The following is a 19,351-nucleotide window of genomic DNA, read 5'->3' on the forward strand; positions in this document are numbered from 1 at the left end:
CTCCTCAGCAATGAGCTGACAAGCTCCCAGGTTATCATTAGAAAAATGAAAATGCTTTTTAAAAAAGATTGGAAAAAAGTCTAGCTATTTTCCATATCTATTTGTTTCACAGCGACATTTTGCCATAATGGTACTAACATGCTACAGCTTGAGACAAAATAAAAAAGACAATTATTTTACTAGTTAAAATGAAAGAATGCAAAATTATAAAATGTTGGGGGTGGGGGAAATGCAGGCAATTTAAATTTCCTGGAAATGAGTCTATAATATATTTGAAAGAGCAGAGTATTCTGAGCTGTAGACATATGCATTTTGTGGAGGAAAAAATTGCACTTGGAGTTTCCCTGCCTGATTTTAGCGCTCAATTACATTGTTATTTATTTTTTTTTTTATAAAGAACAGTCGCTTTTGATCTTCCCATAGGCCAGTACCTATGAGGAACCCTATCTGTGAGGTCTTTGAATTCTTTTTTTTCTTATTTTCAGAAAGCTTTGGTGAATTTTCCTGCCCGGGAGAAATTCTATCATCCATTATATCCCCTAAGATTCTTGTTGACATTTATGTACCATTTTTAATTTTTTAAAATTAATTTTATTTTTTTAATGAAGTGTAATTAACATTATGTTACTTTTAGGTGTACACTGTAATGGTTCGATATCTTGTATATATTGCAAAGTGATCACCAGTTGATAGTTCAGTTAATATCTACCATCATATGTAGTTACAAATCATCTTATTTTTTTCTTCTGATGAGAATTTTCAAGATCCACTCTCCTAGCCACTTTCTTTCTTCTTCTTCTTTTTTCCTAAGATTTTGTTTATTTATTTATTTGACAGAGAGAGAGAGAGAGAGAGAGAGCACGCACAAGTAGGGGGAGCAGCAGGCAGATGGAGAGGGAGAAGCAGGCTCCCCACTGGGCAAAGAGCCTGATGCTCCATCCAAGGACCATGGGATTATGACCAGAGCCGAAGGTAGACGCTTAACTGACTGAGCCATGCAGGTGACCCTCTCCTAGCCACTTTCTGTCTATACCTTCTTAAATACTTAGAGTAAGAGCAGTGCTTATTGTCCTGGAGGTTGAAAATGCCAAAGAAATATCTCTTATAATACGTAATGTGAATTTTAAATAATACTTTATAGGCATTTCTTTTCTTTTTTAAGATTTATTTATTTATTTATTTGATAGAGAGGAAGAGCACAAGCAGCTTGGGTGGCAGAGGGAGAAGGAGAAGCAGACTCCCCACTGAGCAGGGAGCCTGATATGGGGCTTGATCCCAAGACCCTGGGATCATGACCTGAGCCGAAGGCAGATTATGAAGCATTTATTTTCAAACTACTCTTTAAATACATAAAAGAGGTTTCTTTTGCATGAAACTATGTAAGATGCACTAATACTGTGTTTATTGAATTTGAAGATTTTATTTATTTATTTTAGAGAGAGAGACAGAGAGTAAGATAGGGGAAGGACAGGGGAAGAGGGAGAGAGAGAATTTCCAGCAGACTCACAGGTAAGTGAGGAGCCCGGCGTGGGGCTCAGTCCCACAACCCTGAAACCATGACCCCAAGATCACGACCTGAGCCAAAACCATGAGCTGGACTCCCAATCAGCTGAGCCAGCAAGGCTCCCTGAGAACACTTGAAAACAGAGTAAACTCTCAAAGATTGTTCTTATTTTCATGGACCTGGTGCTTTCTAACGGAATTATTTCTTTAATCTAGGAATCCACCAGGTAGTAGGAGAGGCCAAACATTTATAAGAGAACAACTAGAAATATTTTAGAACCTGGGCCAGATTAAGAGGTACTGAGAGGTTGTGGCATCAAGATGTTTCCATGGAGGAGAAGGCAGGATCCAATTGAAGAAGAGGGTCAGGAATAGGTGAGAACCGAGTTTCGTCTCAAAGGATAAGTAAAGTGAGTGAAAACTAAGTGTTTGGGTAAGTAGATGAGAGAAAAGATGCCCCCCCCAAAAAGACTCCGATTTTTTTTAGAACTGGAGACCCTTAACACATTAAAAATGGTATAAAATAACTAAGCGCAGACAGCATGAGACTTCTGGTTCAAATTCTAAAGCTAGCTGCAGATACGGCCAGTGAGAACATGTAAAATTATGACTTCCAGCTCATTATTTCTTTTGCTACACCAACATGAGGTAGAAGCAGGTTGTGTGGACTTTTTATTGTTTATTTCCCCCAAAGTTGTATTAATTTTTTTTTAAGGGCTCAAGTAGGGATGTCTGGGTGGCACAGATGGTTAAGCATCTGTCTTTGGCTCAGGTCATGATCCCAGTGTTCTGGGATCGAGCCTTGCACTGGGTTCCCTGCTCAGTGGGGAGCCTGCTTCTCCCTCTCTCTTTACTGTTCGCCCTGCTTATGCTCTCTCTGTCAAATAAAATAAAACAAGGTAAAATAAAATAGGCTCAAGTTAAAAACACCTAAGATTAAAAAAAAAAACCAACAAACTACACATTTAGTGGTAATTCTCCTCTTGGGACACACAAATGTGCTTTTATATCTACATTTTCCCACAAGGTTGGCAGGATTTCTTTTGTTTTAATTTAAATCATTCCATGTTTTTGTTGATCTAAAGTACACTTTTTGTATTCTTTTTACTCCTTCAATTTGATAACTTATATTTTTCACCTTAAAATAATAATAACAGTCTTTCTGCTTCTTCATATATTCTACTTCCTTTCAATAGACTGATGGGAAGGCAAAAAATGCTTTTGTAGTTGGTGGATTCATTATCCATTCTTGACGGTTACTAGAACTACAATCTGTTCCTCTTAAATTCAGTTGTTGATTGATATTGATTGACTTGTGAAAAGAATGGCCAAGAAGGTAAAAGTATTTAAAAACCTCATGGTATGTCTTCAGGAGTTTGGATTTTGAGATCTGTGAAAACTAGGTTAATGGTGTTTTTGAAAGAGAAGCAGAACTTTGCCCTAAAAACACTTTCGGCTTTCTAATAGCTTCTTGGTTCATTTTCTCAGTGATTATTAGGATGAGCTCAACAGTTTCTAATATTTTTTTTTTCTGAATTTGCTGAAAACCAGGCAGAGAGCCTTAAATGTCCCCACTCTGCTAGGTCCTTCTAGAGGAGGAACTGTTTTCACATAACTGCATTCCCTGTCTCTTTTCCTTGGGGCAGGAGCTCCAAAATCTTCCTGAGTGGCTTTCTCAGGAGTCCTATCAGCACATACTCGTCCCAAACCTACTTTTTAAGAAAACTTGCCCTATTCAAAGATGAAAAGTTGGCAGAGTTCCCCCCACTCTTTTAAACCATTTGTTTATATTTGGTATGTGTGGACCTGCCATTTGAACTTGTTATTTTTGGAAAGTTGGACCAGATAGAGAGGTCAGAGGTTTCCTTATTGCCAACTTGCTATAAGTGATCTGTTTGGAACCTGAAATCAGACAGGCAAAATGGAAAAGTGAGTCTCAGTGTGTCTTTGGGTGGCAGGTCCATGTACTGTTGTGAAAGCTGGTATCCACCAGGCTAGGTTAGCAAGGTCCAAGACAGTGAGATTGCAGGGGAGACCGGAGTCAGACGGCCTGGGTTCCAATCCCATCTCTGCCACTGTCTCAGGGTCAACTGCTGTGTAGTGGCCCCTCCAAAGACAGTCTCTCACTATTGTTTCCTGATGGTGGGCACTGACTAGGTTCAGTTAGGTTTTCTCTGCAGCAGTTTCGTATGCGCTGTGGTCAGTCAGTGGCTGGGGCTGGAGTCATCTCAAAGCCTCACTAACTCACATATCTGGCTCCCGGCTGGGTTCTCCGTTGGCCCCATCAGCTGGAACATCTGCCTTTGACTGTCCATGCAGACTGAGATTGCGCACAGAGTGGGAGCCAGGTTCCCAGGGTGAGTGAGGGCCAGGCGAAACCTCTAAGTCCTTCCACGATCTAGAATCAGAAGTCATACAGCATCACTGCTGCTGCGTTCTACTCATTAGAATCAAGCCACTAAATTCAGCCATATTCAAGAGGAAGGCAACTAGACTCTACCCTTTAACGGGTGAGGGTCAGAGAGTTTGTGGACATGTCTTCAAACCACCGCCGCCACTTCTTAGCTGGAAGACCTCTTTGGTTCCTGCTTTCCTTGTCTGTAAAATAAGAACAAGAAAGAAACCTACCTCAGGTTTCGGACAAGACTGAGCAAGAACGGATCAGTACCGGATAGTCGCTCTGCCTTAGCCCACCCCATTATCGTGTCTGCTGCAGATCAGACTTTGATGCACATAGTGTCACCCATGACGATACAGTCCCAAGCAGGTAGAGTCTGGGCAGTTGCCACCTTTCCAAACTCTACTGGTGACATTTGACAAATCCCAGTGCCTGTGGTTCTTACGTCTCCGGGAACAGAGTTACTATATATGGTATGAATTCTTTGGTTCACCTCGTTTTAGTGACAGTTTCCAGATATAGGTCAGTCCATTTAAACCTGGCCCCATTTATGGCAATTTATTTCATTTAGGATAAAGTAGTTAGAATCATGAGTAATAATTACTGTGCCTACATTGCTCTGAACACCTTTGCCAGGTAATCCTTGCCTCACCCAGTGAGTAAGCTTGGAGGAGCGCCCTGCCCTCCTCTGGGGTGAGGAAACCCGGCCCCGGGTCAGGTGGCTCACTCTGGATTCCGCAGAGAGGCAAGAGGCAGGCTGGAGAGGGAGGCCAGAGGTCCTGACTCTGTCTCCTCCAACGCGCTCCAGTGATGCGCGGACTAGTCCCCACCGCTGCTCACTACCCAGTGGCTATTGATAACGCTGTTTTCAGACACATACGGGTATTTGAAATTTCTTGTAAACTATCTTGTATTTTTGTAGCAGAGAATTTGTCCAGTGTTTACTTAGCATGGAGATGTTAGGAACCTTGCAAATAAAAGCACACTTCGCTACTCAAGCACTTCCTCTCTCGGTCAAATTCATCCTTTCTGCTCGTCTTGCGCGGCCAGACTGCGTGCAGGGCAGAAGGGACAACCGGCAGGACTCCCAGTCCGCCGGCGCTTGCCCCCGGGCTGCCAGCCGCGGCACGGCCTGCCGGGCGCCGGTAAGCTCGGCGGTGCGCGCAGGTGCGAGGCCCGAGCTCCCCGTGGCCGCCGGCCGCGACGCCCCCAGTGCTCGCCTCTGCGTTCGCCGCCGCGTCCCGACCTGCCCCCGCGCAGGCTTCCGCGCGCGCTCGCCGGGGGGCGCTGTGCGGCCGCGCCCGGAGGCCGGGGAGGGTGGGCTCGGGGGCGGGGGCTCCGGGCCGTGCCGGCGCGCGCAGGGGCGAATCCCAGGCGGCGAGGTCGCCGCCCCCGCCCCTCGGCCAGCCCCTCGGCCTGCGGGGGAGAGGGGAGTGGCCGCGCGCCTCCCGCCGCAGCCCAGCGCCCCGCGGCAGCCGCTCTCCGCAGTCGGGCGCGCTCGGGAGTCCGGGCGCGGCGCGTGGAGGCGGTGCGGGAGCGCGGGGCGCGCGAAGGGACAGCGTCCGCCCGGCAGCCTCCGTCGAGCAGCCGCCGCGGGAGCCCCGCAGCTTCGCGCCGGGCGCGCGTCCCGGAGCGCGAGGACGACCAGGAGGCGCAGCGGCGCCCGGCGAGGTAGCGCGAGCCTCTCCCCTTCTCCCCGGCCCCGCCCGCTCGCTCCGGCCGCGGCCCTCCGGGGGCGGCGGAGGGGGCGCCTCGCGCCTTTGTGCCCGGGGTCCCCGCGGCCCCGCCGCAGCCCGCGGGTCACGGGTCGCCGGGGGCCGCGGCGTTGCTGCGGCGAGAACCCGCGCACGCCGGAGGTCGCCGGGGTGGTCGTGACTCCGCGGTTGCTTGGGGCGGGCGGGAGCGACGCGGCTTGGGAGCAAAGTTGCTCTTACTCTGTGGCCCCATCCTCCCGGTACCCGTGGGCGGCGCGGAGCCCCGGTCCTCCTCGTCCCCGCCACACCCGTCCTTTCCTCCGGCCCGCAGCGGTGTCCGGCTCCGGCTCCGCGGCCGCGGCCCGCCTCCGGGGGGAGAGCGCGAGGAGAACAATGGGGCGTCCCGGGAGCGGGGTTCAGGTGCGGCGTGCCCCGGCGGCGGCGGAGCGGGGCGCGGGACCCGAGGGGGCGTCCCGCGCGTGCGGCCGCGCTGCGCTCCTTTGTTCCGCCGCGGCCGAGGGGCTGCCCCGGGTCCCGTTTCCTGCCGGGGCCGGGGCTGGTTCACGGTGCTGGGGAGGAAGGGGAGGGAGCGGCGCCGCAATGAAAACCAGATCAGGACCCGGAGTCCCGGAGGGCGCTCGCTGGCGCCGCGGAGAGGGTGGGAAGGGGTCGGAGAGGGCGCGCTGCGGAGCGGAGGCCCGGCGCACGCCTGTCGTCCGCGGGCCCCGGTTCCCGAGCGTCTTTGTCGCGCTTTGTTCCGCCCGCGGTCAAGTTGTTGCCGCAACAAGTTGTGCACTTCCTTGAGTTCGAGGCGCTCCCAGTGTCGCTTTGCTGAAACCGAATCTTGGTTACTTTGGAAGACTTTTTCTTTGTGAGGGATCAGGGTACTTGTGTGTCGCTGTGTGCCGTGGACGTGTGTGTGTGGCCAGTGGGTATCGGCATGAATGGGAAGGAGGCACATTTTATAGAACTGATTTTGACATAAAACAGTTTTCTCCACTGTAATATAGTATAACAGTTTTCCAGGAATGTTTGCGGGGAAACCACTATAAAATTAGACATTGCTAAATAAATGAATCAGGTTATGTAACCCGGAGTTGAAAAACCCTTTTGCAGGCTTTCCCAGAAAACACACCCCACACACCCTGGTGGCTGGAGTTTGAGTTAAGGACCCACTGCTTCTGGGCTTTCCCTCCCCCAGTGCGGACCACCTGGACTAAGAAAGAGAACTCATACCGTCCTGCCCAATGGAATTTTTATTTATTTATTTTTTTTAGGGGTAGAATTAAATCTAATATGGTGGACGTTTGTTGAGTGATCCTTTTCTACATTGAAATCCAGAAACCCAGGAGGAAAGGTTGACCTGGGGAGGGAGCTGGAGGCATCAAATGATGAGTTTTTGAATGAGGTATTCCACGAGAAACTGTTTGGGGAGGAGGCTGACACTTCCAGGCATTCATGGTCTGTGCCTAGGGGACCCTGGTGGAAGGGTCCCAAAGTCCGACCCAAGGTTAGAATTACTGTGGGATAATTGAGGAGACATCCAGGCATGGCCAGTGACCAGAGATGGCAGGTGACCCCAGCCCTGCTTCTTTGACAACTCTGCAGACCCACGGTTAAACCACCCCACTGGGCATTGGATTTTAGACAACCAAGTTTGAAAGCCTCTTAACCTTAGAAGAGGAATTAGGAGCTTACTCCAGGGGGAAAAAATGTTTCCTGCCCACGAAGTGGTAATGGAAAAGAGCTGTGTAAGCTGCTGCTGAGGGCTTGTCTTTTTCAAGGGGGATGTGGTCACATTTTTAGGCCAGGCTGAGAAGCAGTGGGACTTGTCCTCAGGAGCCATTACGCTGTGAAGCTGGAGCGGGATGCTGTCCAGCCACCAAGCTCTTTGCTGCTGTAACTAACACACTGCCTGGCAAAATGTGGTGCCACAGGCAGCACACAGAGGGGACAGAGGGAGACCTTTTCCCTATTATTGTTGTTGTGGTTGCCATTTTGAACTTTTCATTTATGTTGGGAATTGCTTTGTAAGATGTGGCACAGTTGGATTCCTCCCAGCTACACTTCGGAATATACACTAACAAGGAAGCCCCAGAGTGTATTAGCTGCTGCTGGAGACGCGGGTGGGGCTGGGGGGCTCTTACAGGGCTTGTCTCTGGCCCCATGGATCTCCCATTGTGTGGTGAGGCTGGCTGCACCCCCTTCCTGGGTTGGGATGAATCATCACTTTGTCAAGCCTGGTGTTAAAGACTCACTCTCCTGGGTTGCTGCACAGTTATGCAAAGCTTCTGACCTCAGTGGGGAAGGAGTGGGGGGTAGGAGTGGTTTGGAGAAGAAGGGATCCTCAGAGCATGGGATCCATGTTTTTAGCATTTGTCCCCCCCCCCCCCGTTGTGAGGTTCTCCCCTTTTCACCCACCCTTCTACTATTTTTAATGGCTGGATATTTGGATTTTTGTTAGATAGTCTAACGTTAATTGTCACTGTCATTTAGTAAGTGTTTACTGTGTATGGTGGGTTTTGCATACATTATTCCATGAATCCTCACAACTTGTTAAAGTGGGTATTATACTCATTTTACAGTTGAAAGGAGGCCTAGGGAGATGACTAGCTTGCGTCTTATACCCTACTTGTGTAGGTAACTAGCAAGTGGTGGAGGTGAAAGTCCATATTCTTTTTAAGGAAACACTGTAAGGTATGATTTCTTAAAAGAATTGGAATAACAATAGCTCAAATAACTATTTAATTTGCCTTTTGCAAATTTCTTTTTTTTTTTTTTAAAGATTTTATTTATTTATTTGACAGAGAGAGATTACAAGTAGGCAGAAAGGCAGGCAGAGAGAGAGAGAGGAGGAAGCAGGCTCCCTGCTGAGCAGAGAGCCCGATGCGGGACTCAATCCCAGGACCCTGAGATCATGACCTGAGCTGAAGGCAGCGGCTTAACCCACTGAGCCACCCAGGCGCCCTGCCTTTTGCAAATTTCTTATCACTTTCTTATATATTACTGTAATGATCCTTTCAGAAACCTGTGGGGGCACCTGGGTGGCTCAGCATCTGCCTTCGGTTCAAGTCATGATCCTGGGGTCCTGGAATGGAGCCGCTGGGCCGACTCCCTGCTCAGCAGGGAGTCTGCTTCTCCTTCTCCCTTTGCCCTTCCCCTGCTGTTCTCTCTCTCTGTCAAATAAATCAATAAAATCTTAAAAAGAGAGAGAGAGAAATCCCTGTGAGGTTTGGAAGGCACAGTTAGTGACATCACAGCTCTTAAAAGTGTATTTGCTAAAAAGCTCTATGCTGTGTGATAGCCTGTGTGCATACGCTTTAAGTGAAGGAAACTTTATGTTTAAGAAGTTAGGCAGCCAATATTTAAAAATAAGTTCTTCTTTGGAAACATTTAAAAGTGGTGAAATGGAATAGATCTTACCCAGTGTTTAAGCATTTTGTATTCACTGACATCCGTTTTAGCTCTTTTTATCTTATAGCCTTTCATAGAACAGCATACTTTGGAGACCCAATGCCAGAGTGTCTTTTTAGAGGAAAAGCAAGGAGGGAAGGAATGTGGTTATAAAGAGGAAGTGGGACATTGGAATTGGAAACACACGCAGAGCAGGGGGGGGATTTTCCCAGCATGTGCTTTCAGTCCTGGCCTTCGCCTTTTACAGAAGACATTCTTCCTTAGGGAAGTGTCAAGGGTCTTTCTTTATAATACCTCTGAGAACATCAGCTTTCTGTGCTCATGGGAACACATATTCCACGGAATTTCCAGGCTCATCCTTTCCCTAGAGGGGAAGTGAGCTTAGGTGTCCCTGTGAAAAGGGAATGGAAATGGTATCCAGTCCTTGGGGTGGCCTGGAGGGTGGTCATGGGCAGGAGACTCCTGACCTTGACCCACGAGCGACCACTGAGTGCAGGAGCGGAATGGATTTGAACACTTGGCGTCATCGACTGGGTCTGGATTTCTCAGAATGCTCCTGGGCAAATGGAAAATCAATATTGTTTTTTTATTTTGTTTGTTTCTAAGATAAGACTGTAAAGACTGAAAGTTCTATCTTGTTTAATTATTTCAAATAGTGATGGGACATCGTTTAGGGTCTTCAGGGGCTGAAGTGTCGGTGCAGTTACTTCTGTCTCTTGTCATTAAGTTCCCCTTCAGTGGGTATGTGGATGGAGGCAGATGGTGGTCTGCTGAGCTCTGTCAGGGGGCACCTTCCGGCTCGCCCCTGAGCGGGATGAAGGGTGAGCCGTGGCATTTCGCTCCTGTAACCTTTCATGGCTTTCTTTCCCCTTGTCGGTACCTTCCTCATCCATTCACATTTTGTCAAGCGCATGGCTGATGGGAGGGAGGCGTGCATTAAAGAGCAATGAAGAAATCCATTGTGCCTCAAAGGACACAGCCGGGCAGGCCACCGTGCGCGGAGTGGATGTTGGGGAAATGAAGAAAATGGCTGTGACAGCTGTGGTGACCAGGCCACGCCAACTCTCGCTGGCCAGACAAAAGCCGACAACAGACAAAAGCGAGAGAGTGGGAGGAGACGCAGCGCAGTGCCCACTCCTTTGTCCTTGTGCTTTAATTTCCTCCAGCCTCTGGTGGCGTGGAAGGGGTCAGGTCTCCAAACACCTGCCTCTGGAAGGTTGGGTTGGTCTGCAGGTTAAGAAGCAGCGGCCCGGAGGAGAGCTTGGGGGTTCCCGTTTTGGATCTCGAGGATGTACAAAGGGCCATTCCATGGGAGCAGGGGCTGAGTCACGTGGTGGGCTCTGGCACCGGGTAGGGGTAGGTGCTCGGTGCCTCCCGCTTCCTTCCCTCTTCCTTCCCTACCTGCAGGCATCCTGTCCTCGGCTGGCGCTCAGCCTGGCTGATCCAGTCCCACTAAGGCTGTCTGCTGACTTCAGAGTGTTTGCCTTGTGGACAAGAAATGCCAAGCCCCCAAAGAATGAATCATTCATGTTTTATATGAGGTTCCTGCTGTTGTTAGTGAAGCGGTGTGCGCTTTCTCTGTGTCAGCCCTCATCCTGGGTACTTTGTTTTTTTAAGGTAGGTTGGGAGCCCGGCGCGGAGCTCAAACTCCTGACTTTGAGATCAAGATCTGAGCGGAGATCAAGAGTCTGAATCTTAACCGACTGAGCCACCCAGGCGCCCCCCCCCCCGCCCCAGGGCATTTTCTGTACCTTATTTGTGTCATCCGCATTGCTGCTCTTCAGCAGGAAGGATTTGTGGATGAGGGAACCGAGTAATTTGCCAGGGCTGGTAGACATTAAGTCCTAGACTGTGTGTTTTCCAGAACGACGTGTTGCCTCGTGGTGCGGTGTTCTTTGAAGCTTTGGGCCACTCTTAAGGAGGTTGTTTTATGGAGTTGGAGTGAGAGCCTCCCTCCTGGCTTGCTTCCTTTGTGACCTGGAGTCAGGGTTCCTGTGGGTGTCCTTGGCCAGTCCAGAGCTGGGTGGGTTGGTTGAAATGCTTCTCCGTTTGTCCTTTTCTGGGTCCTGTGCTTGGCTCTCCCATTGTGCCTCACTTCTCCCCCAAATGAGGATGACTTGGTGAACAGCCTCAGCCTGTTGGTGAGGAAACAGCTTGCCCGGTGATCTCTCTTACCCTCTCCTGGCACTTCCTTATCTGCAGGAATTAGATGGCCATCTGGGAGTTTCCAGGGGTTTTGTCTGGTCCTCTGGTCTGCAGTCTGTCCGAGAGCAGTATGTGGCCGCGGGGCATCCCGCTGCAGTTCAGGGTCTGAAGGATGGGGTGAAATGGTGAGCGCACCGCTGCAGAGCTGGGCCTTAGGGAGTAAGACTGTGGACAAGGTGGGAAGAGGAAGGTTGGTATGGAATTTATATTCCTCCAGGGTAGGCAGCTTTGGAAGGTGAAGTCCAGAGAAAAGGGAAAATTGACATTCTCCCTTTGTTGATCAGATAAACATCGCTGACCTTATAAAAATACCAGGTGCCTGGCTTTCCCAGATACCTCGAGAGGCCAAGAGGAAACCAGGCCTATGCCTTCCAGGGACTGTCCCATGACCCTTCGTGGGCTCGGGAGGCTTGGAAATTGTACAGATGTCTTCATTCTGCCTTGTGAATATGAAAATACAATTCCGGATTGTATCTTACACGGTTTTAAACTTGTTAAAAAGAAGAAGAAGAAGAAGAAGAAGAAGAAGAAGAAGAAGAATTCAGCATCCTTAAAGAGATTTTTGAAAATGGAATTGAAGAGACAATGGAACAGATTGTTACCTGTTGGCGTTTGTTAACTGTGTGTGCCTGTCACTTTCCTACTGGTTTCATGAAAGCATTTTTCATACACTTCAACCAAAACAACAACAACAAAAACTCTTGGTGTTTTTGAAAAACTTTTCAGCCTCGGGTAAAAAAAAATCCCCGTCAGCCCTGCATGCACTTTCCAATACCTCTTCTCTCTCCTCCCCTAGAGCTGCTTCCTTTTAAGTTTCTTTATTATTAACCCTGCAATTCTATTTGCAGTTCTTAGCTGATCATTTTTTCCCTTGAAGTTACTTCAAAAGGATCATCACGAATTCATTCATTTTAGCATCCCAGACTAAGTGCTCTTAGGAAAAGCTTTTAATTTTTATAAACCCTGGGCTTAGGCCAGTACGCAAGGCTAGTATCTTACTGGCACTCTGGTCACAGTTGTAACGCAGTGACCACAGTTTTGACCTCCCCTGATGTGGTGAACCAGCTAGGAAGATGTTGTCGTTTGCCTTGAAATCTTCAGGGTGTTGAGAGGTACTCGTAAAAATATATGAACTGCTACACTGGGTCAGATTCAAGCATCTGCCTTGTGCAGCACCAAGATGCTAAGTATTCCATGACATTGGGGGAGGGGGCCCGAGTGAGACATCCTAAATTTCTTTGTAGGTTTCATTGACCTCTTAAACATCTCTAATTGCATAATCTCTTAAAAGCCTTTCATTGATATATTTAAGTTCATGTATTCGAATTCTTGAATTGTTTTTTTTTTCTATGTTTTTTATACATTTCACACCTCTAAAAGCAGAACTTGATAGTATTGTATTTGTACTTGATAGTATTGGTATTTCGACTTCCAAGTGCCCGATTTTAGAATGGTAGAGTATTAAATTTGAAAGAGCTTAAAGGTCACTGCTGTAACCCCTGCCTCGTATTTGAGACCTGCTCAGGCTCATAAAATTGGCTGGGGATAGATCTGGGAACTTGATCGTAGTCTCTTAACTTCTTGCTCAATTTTCCTTCCAGGGGACTATCTCACTGTCTCCCCAAACCCATCTAAATTCAAGCGTAGTGCCCGATACCTAATAGTTGACCCTCTTTTGACTTCACTGTTTGCGCTGAAAGCATTCCTGTCCTCATCTGGGCTGGAGATTCCAGAAGCATTACCTACTTCTCTATTTTCTGTGACCCATGCATTCATCCGGTCAGTTGTTATGTTTGGCTGATTGTTGCCTTTTATTTCCAAATCCTTAAGCCTCTATTCTGGCTCAGATCTCTAAAGGGCTGGGTTAGTAGAATGTAGCAATTTCCAAAGTGGGTTGTTCCATAAAAAGTTAGAAGGTTGAAAGAAACACCCATAAAGTGAGTAGATGGTGTTCTGTGAAAACAGGTATCTTTGGAGAAGTAGGTATTGGCTAAACAACATTTTAAGTAAGTTTCTTTGCAGAAAGGCTTCTCTTGGCCTTCTGTTTGTGACCTCAGACTGTGGCTATCCCAGAGAGATAGAATATGCGCATGTCCCCATTGGGTGCGCATTGACCACTTTGGGCGGGGCCCATTATAGGATCACAGGGCTGTGGTTCCTTCATGGAGCCATGTCTAAGTCCATTCCTAGCTGACTTTCTGTGAGAGTATTCATGTGATGTAAGCCACACTCGGTTCACTCTCATATATATGTCTTGTACTTGTTTCCTCATCGATTCTCCTGGATCTTTCCTTGCCCTGGAAGCCCCCTCTGCCTGTTACACGGCTTTCACAACCCACTTGTGTTAGCGTCTTTGTCAAAATCCCCCAGACCCTTGCTCTTCTGAACCTAGAGCATTTATGGTTACAGTCAAAACATTGAAAGTAACATTGCATACCTGTCATGGTTACATTGCTGGATTTTGCAAAAATGACATTTTCCATATTTGTGTCTGTTGACGTATCTCACACACACTGCGTTCTTCTCTTTCTCCACAGGTAAACTTGTACATGTTATCCGAGCATGTGGCTTGTTTTTGTTTTTGTGTTTAAATTTTGTGTTATTGGTGTTGCATTTGCATTTAAATAGTCTTCAGGGAGAATTGCCATCTTTGGGGCCTCATGGCTTGCCGTCTGCAAACCGATGTACCTCTCTATTTACCTAAGTCTTTTATGTCCTTCAGTGAAATTTTATAATCTTCCATGTTAAAAAAAAAAAAAAAATTCTGTTAGATTTGTGTCAAGGTGCTTCATGGTTTTTGTGGTCCTTGTGAATGGTCCTGGGAATTGCGTGTCATGTTTCTGACTGGTGTGCAGGAATGGTGTTGATTTTGCATTTGTTTTTAGATGGTTCTTGGCTGATCAAGTTTACATTTAAACTTGTGTTTGTTCTTAGAGCCCAGAGTTGGGTAGCTTATCTAATAGAGCACAAAATACCAACCTGTAATGGAAATGTCACAATTCACTCCATTTTTAAAATTACTGTAGGGACGCCAGCCAGGCTGCTGACTGAGAAAAGCACGAGACTCTGGATCTCAGACTGTGGGTTCAAGCCCCACGTTAGGTGTAGAGATTCCAAAAAATAAAAAATAAATAAAATAAACTTAAAAAAATAAAATAAAAACTGTTCCTTCAAAAAAATAAATAAAATTACGTAATACTTTTCGAAGTAAAGGGAGGTGACATTTTCGTTCTATAGTGTATGCGTGTGTTCATTCCTCCCATGTTTGGGTGCCTAGTGTGTGCCGGATCCTGTACTGGTGCAGAGTCTTCAACGGTGGTAGAACAGACGTGGTTTCTGCTCTCATGGTGTATGAGGGGGGAGAGACATTGCAGAAATGAACACAGGTATCTATGACATATTTATGAATTGTGATGGGTGCTGTGAAGGAAAAGGACGGGGCGCCTCTGAGTATAAGAAAGGTGGGGAGAGGCAACAGTAGATTGCGGATATGGGGACGGCCTGTCTGAGGACAGAGACATTCGTGCAGCCACCTGGGTGGGATGAGTTGCTGGATGGAGGAGGAGAAGCCTGAAGAACTTTCCAGGCAGTGAAAGCCAAGCTCAGAAGGCCCGAGATGGGGCTCTGCTGCGAATGGTAAATTAATGGAAATTTTCGTGATCAACGACTCAAATCAAGTTATTGCTTCTTAGTAAACCATCATCATAGTGGTATTACCTAGTGTGTAAAGTATGGTGACATGAAAATACTTATTTTTGATCAGGATGTTTCCCTTCCTAACTGAAAATTTGAATGAAACTGCTTGAGTTAAGAGAGCTACTACCTCTGTGATGAGGCTTGAGCTGCGCAGCTGCCTGTCCTCCTTCCCCAACCCCCCATCTGAGTGCTGTTACCCCACGCGCTGGCTTCCGCTACACTCCTGGGGATCCTGCTCAGACGAGGGCCCTGCTCTGAGTCTGGAGAGGCCCTGTGTGTCCTTGTGGGGAGGCGTCCTGAGCAGAGCTACCTTTGGCTCTTCCTTTGGCTAATCCCTCCACCCACCCCCCGCCCGCCCTTGCCCCTTCTCCAAATATACACTGAAGGCTTTGGGGAGGGGTTTAGGGAGGGGTCCCATATGACTTACACACACCTCCCTCTGCTGGAATAACGGTTCTTTGGTCATTGTGGCTTTGCACCAGGGCCAGGGCGATGGGGCCTCCCGGGGTGGTGTCGTGGTTATAGGCTAGCTCTGGACAAGTATTGGTTTAGAGACTTGACTCTTCTGCCCAGTGCTCCCTGACTTGGGGCATGCAGCTTCATTTGCCTCCTGTTTTCTCATCTGCAACAGGCGGGTCATAACAGCCTTCTCTTGGGGCCAAGGATTCCGTGTGTTAATGTGTGTGTGTCTAGAAGAGGGTCAGCAAACACTCCACGTAAAGTTTAGTTACTCCTCCTCGGTCTTTCCTGAAAATGGATTCCTGAGCTGCTTCCTTCTCCCGGCCAGACACTCGGATCCGTTTGAATCCAAGCCGCGCGTATAATTCATGATTTGATACGGGACTTTGGTTACCCCTGAAAAAGATGTAGGAGTCAGGACGGCCAAGAAATACATCAGAGCGGTAACAGTGATTGTGCGAGTGCAGTAGACTGTGCTGACTTGCTGGTACCCCTCAGATTTTACACATTTTCTATGTAACTTCTGTACAAATAATAATATGATATAATCTTATGGAAAAAAGCCAGGCTGGCAATTGCCCTAGTGGTTTGCTGAGGTGAGGCCGGAGAGGGGGACGCCTGGGTTCCACTGCTCGGATTACATTTACACAGGGCGACCGAGTACTTTCTGCTAATGCTTCCTGTTGCAGACACACAACGGTATTTATGAAAAGTCTTTGATAGAGTTATCCCAAAACACTAGATGGTGGGGGGATGCGGTTCCTTGTGAAACCCTTTATTCTTTGTTTCTTTCTGTCATTATTTTCCTTTTTTATTCCTTCTTGCGCTCCCTGAGTGGGCCTCCAGCCATCTGTTACTGACTCTCTTCTGGGCTCCTCTTCCTCCCCTCCCCCTTATGGTCCTTTTAACTCCCCATCTTCCTCCTTCCCTTCCCTGCAGAAATGATGCATGTGTTTCTATAACTCAAAGGGTAAACTGTATTTCTTACTGTTAATTGTAAAACCAAATGTAACTTTTTGCCCTCAGAAATCTTAATTGAGCTGCCTTTTGTTTACTCACACCTGTAATTAATTAATTGATTGACTGATTTACTAACTAACTCTCTAACCTCTTGGGAGGGGGTTCTGTGGCTCCTGAAAGCACCAGGAATCTTGGGGGGTTGGGGGGCTGAGAGCAAGGGAAGATTGAGGGAACGCAGAAGTTAAATTTTTCTCCTTTCCTTATTTTGCTTAGGCTGGTCCGTATTGTTACCATTTCATTATGTGTCAGAATTTTTAAGCGTTTCCAAACTGGAAGAACAGAATTTTGGAAAATTACCAAAATGTGTTTTTACAAAGAAAACGCTGCCAAATCTGCCACATTTCCTCAAAAGCCTGTCGATTTTAATTACTTTTTAAAAAGTTCAGTGAGCTTTCCAGCTTTCCTTTCCTGCTCTCTTGTACAATTGTGACGGAGGAATGGGCTTTCCTGCTAAGTTCGTTTTATCTGCAGGAATTTATCCTTAAGCGGTGGCATCCTCTAATACTGACACAGATTTCCGAGAGGATACGACAGCCGTGTTGCCCGGGCCGAGTAGAAGAGCTGTTTTCCTTGAGAAATATTGCTGATCGCAGTGACGTTTCACAATTGGATGTGAAATCTGGTTGAGGGGATTTAAATCAGGTGATGCTTTCCTGTACCTTATTCCACAATTTATAATGCTTTCCATCTCTAACCACAAATGCCCCGCTTGAGTGTAACGTAAATATTTATGAGCATTCTTTCTGCGCGAGGAGGAAGGCTGGTACAATGCAGTAAAACCTGGCTTTACAGAACGGGTATAACTGGGAGCTCGTATTTCTTTTTCCACAGGATTCATCGCAGGAACCCTTTGAATCGGAAACGCCGCATACACTGCTTGTGAGAGAGGCCGCGGTCCGGGAAGGTGTGTGCACGTGTACCTGTGCTGGGCGCCGGGTGTTGGCGCGGACACCCTCGGAGCGGGCGTGATTTCTGTGGCTGTTCCCTGTTTCATTTCATTTACACCAAAAATGGAGGAGGAGGAATCTGTTGAGTTTGTTGGTAGGAGGCATCCAAGGATAGGGCGTGAGGGTTGAGGAAATAAAGGTAGAACTGTCAGCCCCCTCTTAATACCTCCCATCTGTTGCCAGCGTAGAAAACAACCCAAAAGGTATGGGTAAGATGTTACAGGGGACGAACCAGTTCGCGTCCTTGGGGGGACCAGCTTTCCATCTCATGGCCTCTCTGATGGATGAGTTGTCACGTCCCTCCTCTTCGGACGGAGGAAACGCCCCTTTCCCTGGCAGGCGGGTGGGCAGATGCTCCGGAGGAGGTGGCTTCACCGCCTGTGCTACAGCTTCTAGCTTGACACTCGCTGGCCTGGCCGCAGCTTGCGCGTGACGACGTTTCCTGACTGTCACACTTAGTAACCGTGGCAGATGTCGCGAGCTCAGTTCCGCAGTCGTACAGCTGTTTGTACGTCTGGTTGGATTTCTTGAAAGAACCAGGTTCTGTAGGATCTCGTGCTGCGGACTACAAGTACAGTAGGACTGAAGGGGAATTTATGTAATGGGAGTGTGTGTTGGGTGTTGCCGCAGATGCAGCGCGGTTCTGGAGCAAACCTCCCATGTCTCCTTCAGCCAGGCAGTTGGGAAAGTCCAGAATGGCTAGAACTCTCGCTTGGACATTGCGTACTAGAGAATCATCTTAAGAACATTCCAGAAAGTTTGGAAATGGAGGAACTATCAACTATGGTTGTTTCTGAATATTCCTTTCCACGCTTTTTATGTGTATGTTTTAAGATCTGTGTTGCTGCCCAGTTTTTGAAATAAATTATATAGTTGTGAATTATTCCACTGAGTCCCATAATGTCCTCACACATTTCTTACTGTGGGACTTTTGGGTTGCCTCCACTGTTTTGCTGTTGTGAATAATGCAGTGATGCACATTTTTGTACATAGGACCTTTTCCATATTTTGAATATTTATTTTCTGACAGTAGACATTGAGAACAATGATAGCTAGAGTGTGGGAGGGCTTCCCCGTTCCTGCGAGAGGTCAGGAGTGGCTGGCACCCAGAGGCCGGAGGGGATGGGTTCTGTTTGGATTATGGGGCCTCAGGGCAGTGAGCGAGGCTTGGCAGACCCTGAAATACAGGGCCTGGAGCTCAGAGACAAGCCAGGGCTTGAGGTCCGGGAAAGGGACTGCGGCATCCGGTCGGAGATGTTAAGATTGCTTGGAGGGTGGAATGATGAGAGAGGAAGGTGGGTGATGGAACCCCGGGGAACATCGTCTTGTGATGAGTTGAGGAAGGAGAGGCCACTAAGGATGAGGAGTGGTGGAGGTAGGACGTGGGCAGACGGGAAGGAGTGGCCCCGAGGAAGCCAGGGTAGGAGAGAGTGCAGTAGGCAGGGACATTGTATCAGAGGCTGTTTCAGTGGCGTGTGGCAAGGGTCAAAGGAAGGCCTTGTCAGAAACCTTAGTTGTGTGGAGGAAGAGGCTGGAAGTCGACAATTGCCAGAAGAGGTCGTAGGCTGGTTTATTAGTCTGCTAGGGCCGCCATAACAATATACCGCAGACTGGGGAGTGGAAACAACAGAAACGTATTTTCTCGCAGTTCTGGAGGCCGGAAGTCCAAGAAGAAGGTGTCAGCAGCTTTAGAGCCTTCTGAGGCCTCTCTTTGGCTTGCAAACAGCTGCCTTCTCTCTGTGTTCTCATCTGGTTGTTCCTCCATCTATGTCATCTGTGTCCCTGTCTTCTCTGCATAGAGGGACAACAGTTGTATGGGGAAGGGCCCACAATAATGGCCTAGTTTTCACTTAATCACCTCTTTATCACCTATTTATTTATCTATTTATTTTTAAAAGATTGTATTTATTTATTTGACAGAGAGAGAGTACAAGCAGGGGGAGCAGCATAGGGAGAAGGAGAAGCAGACTCCCCACTGAGTGGGGAGCCTGATGCAGGGCTTGATCCCAGGACCC

General features: G+C 47.8%; 1 protein-coding gene across 1 annotated transcript in view; it reads left to right on the plus strand.

Annotated features, from left to right (window-relative positions):
• Positions 1 to 5,468: 5,468 nt before the first annotated feature.
• Positions 5,469 to 19,351, plus strand: part of MYO1B (myosin IB) — a 179,790-nt gene continuing 165,907 nt past the window's right edge. The window contains exon 1 of the mRNA XM_044241189.1: positions 5,469 to 5,572. The gene's annotated coding sequence lies outside the window, so the exon portion shown is untranslated. The remainder of the gene's footprint in view (positions 5,573 to 19,351) is intronic.

This window comes from Neovison vison, chromosome 3 (genome assembly GCF_020171115.1).
Source record: "Neovison vison isolate M4711 chromosome 3, ASM_NN_V1, whole genome shotgun sequence".
In the NCBI taxonomy this organism is placed as follows: domain Eukaryota; kingdom Metazoa; phylum Chordata; class Mammalia; order Carnivora; family Mustelidae; genus Neogale; species Neogale vison.